The following is a 6,455-nucleotide window of genomic DNA, read 5'->3' on the forward strand; positions in this document are numbered from 1 at the left end:
CTTTCTTTATTTTCATATATTGTATGAACAACATCTGTTGCTTGTTCTGTATGTTATTATTGTTTGGCTAACAATTAAGAAAAAAATGAATGGATTGAAGTTTTAAATAGCAAGTCAATTAAAATGGAGGCAAAACAAATTAGCAGCAAACACTGGTTACTTTTAGAAAGCATAAGGTTTCACCGGACAGGTTGGGCAAACAAAAAGAACTTGGAGTTCAGAGTGTAATGTGTCAATGTCAGTGCAGAACTGGCTAAAATGCAGGAAGCAGAAATGGATGGTGTGAGGAGCCTTTTCATATTTGGGCGATGTTAAGAGTGGAGGCCCGCAGTGCCACCTAGTAGACTGCTACTATTTTTATTATAAAAAATGATCTGCACGGGAAAAATAAGCTGGTTAAGTTTGAAGATCATACCAAGACAGGTGGACTAACAATCTAGAACGTTCTGAATCATTATAGAGGAACTTGGACAGCACACAGGCTTGGGCAGATTTGTAGCAGATGACATTTAATGTCAGTAAATGTAAAGTATTACATGTAGGAAGTAAAAATGTTAGATCTGAACACACTATGTGGGGTCTGAAAATTTAAAGTACTGCTTACGAGAAGCATTTGGGAGTTGTAATGGACTTTCACTGTCAGCTTCCAGAAAGTATACAGAAGCCATTAAGAAGGTTAGAGATATACAGTGGTAACTTGGTATACGTCTGCTTTGGAATAAGTCCAACTTGGTATATGTCCTGTTTGGACACGAACAATTTTGCTTGGTATACAACCTTTGTTTGGAACATGACTCGTGCTAACCTTGTTTACCTCTCTCGAGACAAAGCCACCACTGCCGACGAGCGTCAATGCGCCAGTTGCTAGCATTCAGTGAACAACCCGCGCTATAACTCTCTGTGAACTTTCACGTGTGTGATATAGCGGGTCCACAGCTCCTGTCAAAGTCCAGCTTTAAAATAAATAATCACCGCGCTCGCAGCATTTCTCACCAAAAAAGGAACCGGGCTTCTTCTTGGTTTTTTTTTTTTATTTTTTTATTTTTAAACAATGCTTCCTGCTCTATTTTAACTTTATTGTTTTTAAGAAGACTTTTTTCTATTGTTTTTAACCTCCACGTTTCACTTCTGATTTTATGGATTATTTATTGGAACTTTGGAGACTGCACTTTAATTTGAACACCTTGTTTTGTTAATTGTTTTAATAAAAGCACTATGCACTTTTTCACCATCCCCTTGCCTTACCGATGAGGTTAGCAGTGAGGCACATTACCGACAGTGTAGGGTTTAAGGGCTCCCCGGCAGCAGATGGGAGCATACAGCAAACCTGCATCGTCAACGTGATTTTGTGTTTTTTCATGTAAATTTGAATTGATTGTTGAAAAGTATGAAGATGGCATGCGTATCCGGGACATGGCTGTTGCATACCGTTTGCCGAGAACGACGGTATCTACGATTGTGAAAAACAAAGATGTTATTAAAAAGTAAAGTGAGGTAAAATTTTCATTTATTTCATCTAATTGCTTTTGTATTTATGTATTTTAGTATTAAGCAGTGTTTAAATTATTTTATACAACCCCATCAATGTATAATATGCCAATAGCAATAGGATTTTTTTTCCCCCATGGGAACGGATTAATCATTTTCCCCATTATTTCTTATGGGAAAAATTAGTTTGGTATATGAATTAAGGACGTATACCAAGGTTCCACTGTGTATGTATTATATATATATATATATATATATATATATATATATATATTATATAAATAAACACACACAGAGCACAGTGTAGTGTACAAGTTATGCTCAAGCTTTATAACACACTGGCTCTATTACCTGCCTTTGGCCAGGAATTGTTTCCATGTCAATAGGCCTCAGTTATAGTGTCATTGGTTAATCAGATTATTAGTTGTACTGTGTAACTAGGTTCTTTTCTGTATACAATATTTGTATTTTTTTTCTGGTGCTAATATTATTAGTTCACATGAGCTGCATACTTTTGAACTCGGTAGTGCTGGTGTGAAAAAGATTGCAGCAGAACTCCATATTGAGGGACATCACACCGATTACAGTATTTGGTAAGATTACAAAGTTGATTTGAAATTATTCATTCAAAGCTAAAATCTGCTAAAAATCTTGACTCCCCATTAGCATCAAAGCCTAAATTTAGCACTGCCTTGGCACGGCATGCAGTGGATTTGGGGGGGTATATTGCCTCAACTACTTTTACCACTCAAAAGCACCATCCTAGAAACCAGCATCCCCAGCTATTGTGTGTGTGTGTGTGTGGATAAATCACATACTATTCAATTAAATTTTTGCTTGGCTCTATCAAATAATTTACTTTTTTTTTTTTTTTCCCTATTTCCTCTTTGTTTTCTTAAATTCAATGATCTTTGATTGGTACTGTGAACAGTGCTGGCTTTTAAAAAAAACAAAAAAAAAACAAGGCTATATGCACTGATAAACTGATCACACATTTTTTATCTTCAATTTATTGTCACATGTGACATCTCTGGTCCACTGAAGTTAGGGACAATGTCTGGGCTCCTAGTCACACTAGAGTTACAGAGGAGGACACCGCTCATTCTCCTCAAATGTTATCTATGGGTCATCAAGGAATCAAAAAGGAAAAAATGGATTCCGAAATTGTATAAGTTGATAAACGCCACTTGAAGATAAACACTGTAATCCAGAGAGACAATTGTTATCCCAAAGTCATTGAAGAAAACAAAAAATAAAAATGAAAAAGCAGCAACTGCATTTGATAACACGTCACTTTTACTGATGCCCTCATTTAACTTTGGTGAGCGTTGATGAAATGAGAATTGTAGTCCAAGGTTACAGATAGGACACGGGGTAATATGTATTAAACACCTTTCTGGATTAGTTGCGCCAAACTGAGTACATTCACAGACACAGCAGCTGGTAAACACGATCACCGTCAGCGCTGTGGTGAAATGGGTGGGGGATGCACTGCATTAGAATGTACCACTTGCTAAACCATCACTAATGACAAATACCAACAAAAAGTGTTTCATTTTCTTTTTTCTATGTTAAATTTCAATCAAATCAGTCAAAGCATATTTGAGATTTTGCAGTATTTGGTTTGGTACCTTTGGTTTTTCTGCTTTGTTCGGGTAAGTTTTTTTTTTTTTTTACCATCAAATATTGACATACTAAAATGCTCTCTCTTAGTAGATACCTACACAAAGACCCCCATGAAGGGGTCAACATAGGCACTCTGACCAGTCTGCCCACTAAGCAGCAAGCTGCAATGCACTGTGTGTTCATGGCCGGCATTAAGATTTATTCTGTGGGACTGGACCAGACGGACTAGCCTTCACACCCCACATGCATCACTGAGCCTTGGGTACCAATGACTTTGTAACCGGTTCATAAGATTGTAATTTCTTAGACCCCTTTTGGTAGGTACTAACCACTTTGAACCTGACCATCAGGAATATAAATCTACACTTGCTTAGGAAGAACCAGAAACCATAGCACACACGGAATAAGTTACCCACTAGCGTGGTGAGACCTTCAAAACTCGACTTTGCGTTATTTTGCAGGAATTAAGTGGAAAGGATAAACAAGCTTTGCTGGGCTGAATGGCCTGTTCTCGACAAAATTCTTCTAATTTTCTAAAAAATGGTCAGAATGAAAATGTGCTGTCACCGTGGTCCTCCAGGATTCACTTGGGCACCTCTGGCATACAGTTTGGCATTTTTCAAGTCAAAGTTATTTCTTCAATCATGGTGGATATGTATTTGTTATGCAAAAACTGTTTGTCCACATCCCAGCATTTTCTATTCAACAGATTAAAAAAATAAATAAATCTTGCCCGTGCTGGCACTTATCAACGGAGGCAAAGGGGCATGAGGCACCGCTGGAAAGTAACTGCCTAAAACTTACTAACGAGTTTCCGATGCATGTTTGTGACAAAAAAGGATCAGGAAATAATCTTATCCTTGGTACTAGCTTTCTCAAGGTAATATTTTTCAGTTTGCTAGTGCGAGTACACATATAAACATATAAGTAAATCAAAACAAAACCAACCAAACGGGACAAACACAATTGGACTGATTTGGAGAACACCATTTCACAGAGTGAAAGGTTAGCAGAAGTCTGCAAGTGCTGAGGTAGTGTGCATAGCTAGTTTTCTTAAAATGACAATCTCATAACAGTTGCGTACTTTGTGTAAAAAAAAATAAATCAAATGCATAAGCTATTTTACAATTATGTATAATCACCTTACTCAATAACACTCTTGGCTTGGAAAATAGATGTATTTGATACGTTTTCAAGGCTTTTGTTTTCTGATTTTACCCTAGTCTCCTACACTAGTCCCAAGAAAAACACCGGGGATATATTTTTTAAATTAACACAAATTGCTGGACACTGCAACAGTTTTGCTTGGTAACTACAGATATACCATGTTGGTGAAGAAGTAACTTCGACTTGAAAAATTAAGTTATCCTTTAAATGGACTAGAACCCCACCCTGGGATTGCCCATAACCCTGAAATACATTCATTGGCTTTGAAAATGTTTCATTAAATAGTCTTTTAGGATGTGACAAACCAACAACTGGGCCACAGGGGAGAACATACAAACTCCACTGTCGCTGGCCAAACTAGGTATTTAGAACCGTGGGGCAGGATTCTCTTCTTTCTATAAAGAATTTCATACTCCATTATAACCGGTTTACAGATTCATGGGCTTCAAAACGGCTAAACATGTGGGTGGTTTAATCAATGCGTACATGTTTAAAAATGAGCTACCCTTCTAACACACAGTGAACGACCATTGAAGCTCGCCCTTTTTAGAAGCTGACGCATGATGTTGTGCGACCTGACGTCCGAACGGCCGGAAAATGGCAGACGTCCCGTGGTCAGGCCCACCTTCTCTCCGGCATACCAAAGGAGGCCCCATCCAGTTCCGTCCGCTTTATTCCCAACATTCCTCACCCCCTACCTTTCACCAAAACCGCAACGAATGTCTGTCAACATGGCCTTCTGAAAGCCCGGCCTCCGCTACGAGACAAGAACTTTCAGCAGGCGGCGGCTCTACCTGGGTTTTCTGCGGCTGCTCGAGGCGGATCACTTCCGCGTTTAATGCGCCAGTTCCCTGGGGACCTCCGGCCTGGCAGCAATCACGGTCACTGAATACCAGTGAATACTGAGTCACCTTCCCCAAACTAATTGACCGTGTGAAGACCTCGAAAATCTGCTGCCTCTTTGAATTATTACTATTATTTAACTTTTGTTTACTGACTGTCCGCTGCTCGCTCGCAGGCCGTCAAGACTCTTGGTCGGGTGTGGCCGTTTGCACAGCAGTCACACACCCTCGAGAAAGGAGCAACAAGCCGACGGCTTTTCCTTCGTTACTCCTTATGCTGCGGCAGCTACTACTGCTTCTGTCAATAAACCTCACGCGCGGCATCAGACGACAACAAGCACTTTTTTTCTTATCGCTACTTTACAAGAACTTCTTGGAAGTAAAGAAATTGCAAACTCTCAATTTTCAAATAAGACCAAAACTCAAATCTTCGAGAATTAATAGCTTCAGACATTAAGAAGATACAGCGCAAAAGACCTACCTGACAGCCCTGGGGTGTTCCGCTTTCTTTATGCTCAGTACGATGCAGTCCCGAGTCCGTTCTCAGATAGGAAGGCGCCTCGCGTGCGGGCCGTAACTGCTTATTGTAACTACAGTACTTACTTCAATCAGTCCCGTGACGTCACGCGCGTGCTGGAAGACACGCCCCTTCGCATACAATGCTGCGGGAACCAAAATGTCTCTGAACATCTACGTTAAGATATTATACTTTGAGCCAGGGGTATAGAAGGAGGACCGCAGTGGCTACAGGTTTTCATTCTAACCCTTTTCGTAATCAGTGACCAGTTTTTACTTTTAATTAAATTCATTTTCTCTTCATTTTAATAGCCCTGTTTTTGAGGATTCAATCCATCCATTATCCAACCCGCCACATCCTAACCACAGGGTCACGGGGGTCTGCTGGAGCCAATCCCAGCCAACACAGGACGCAAAGCAGGAAACAAACCCTGGGCAGGGTGCCTGCCCACCGCAGTTTTTAAGGATTCAGTACTCTGATTTGATTCTTTTCTTCATTAAATGACAGCCAAGCAGAAATAAGGCGTGAAACGAGCCAAAAGATGACCAGCTAAATTGGGGCTTTAAACCGGGGGCGTGACCGGAGGGGCGTGATCACGGGGGGGGCTGGGGTGGGCACTGCCCCCCAGAGACAAACCGTGCCCACCCTGCGAAATGCTGTCTGTCCAATGAAAACTCTGGAGAAGAATAACATTTGATTTTCAAAACTGAGTTACTTTCCAATTAGACAGGCACCGTGCTGCTCACAGTTCACTTCGCCGCACATTTTGCAGCACGTTTTGAAACTGTTGACTGCATTCTCTAATTAAAACAGCG

General features: G+C 40.4%; 1 protein-coding gene across 2 annotated transcripts in view; it reads right to left on the reverse strand.

Moving 5' to 3' along the window:
• The window catches only part of LOC120516021 (annexin A7-like), a 53,377-nt gene extending 47,640 nt beyond the window's left edge, over window positions 1-5,737 (reverse strand). Inside the window, exon 1 of one of the 2 annotated variants that reach the window (XM_039737443.1) lies at window positions 5,605-5,737. The gene's annotated coding sequence lies outside the window, so the exon portion shown is untranslated. The remainder of the gene's footprint in view (window positions 1-5,604) is intronic. The other variant, XM_039737451.1, reaches the window with a different exon arrangement.
• Window positions 5,738-6,455: the final 718 nt, after the last annotated feature.

Source organism: Polypterus senegalus, chromosome 1 (genome assembly GCF_016835505.1).
Source record: "Polypterus senegalus isolate Bchr_013 chromosome 1, ASM1683550v1, whole genome shotgun sequence".
In the NCBI taxonomy this organism is placed as follows: Eukaryota; Metazoa; Chordata; class Cladistia; order Polypteriformes; family Polypteridae; genus Polypterus; species Polypterus senegalus.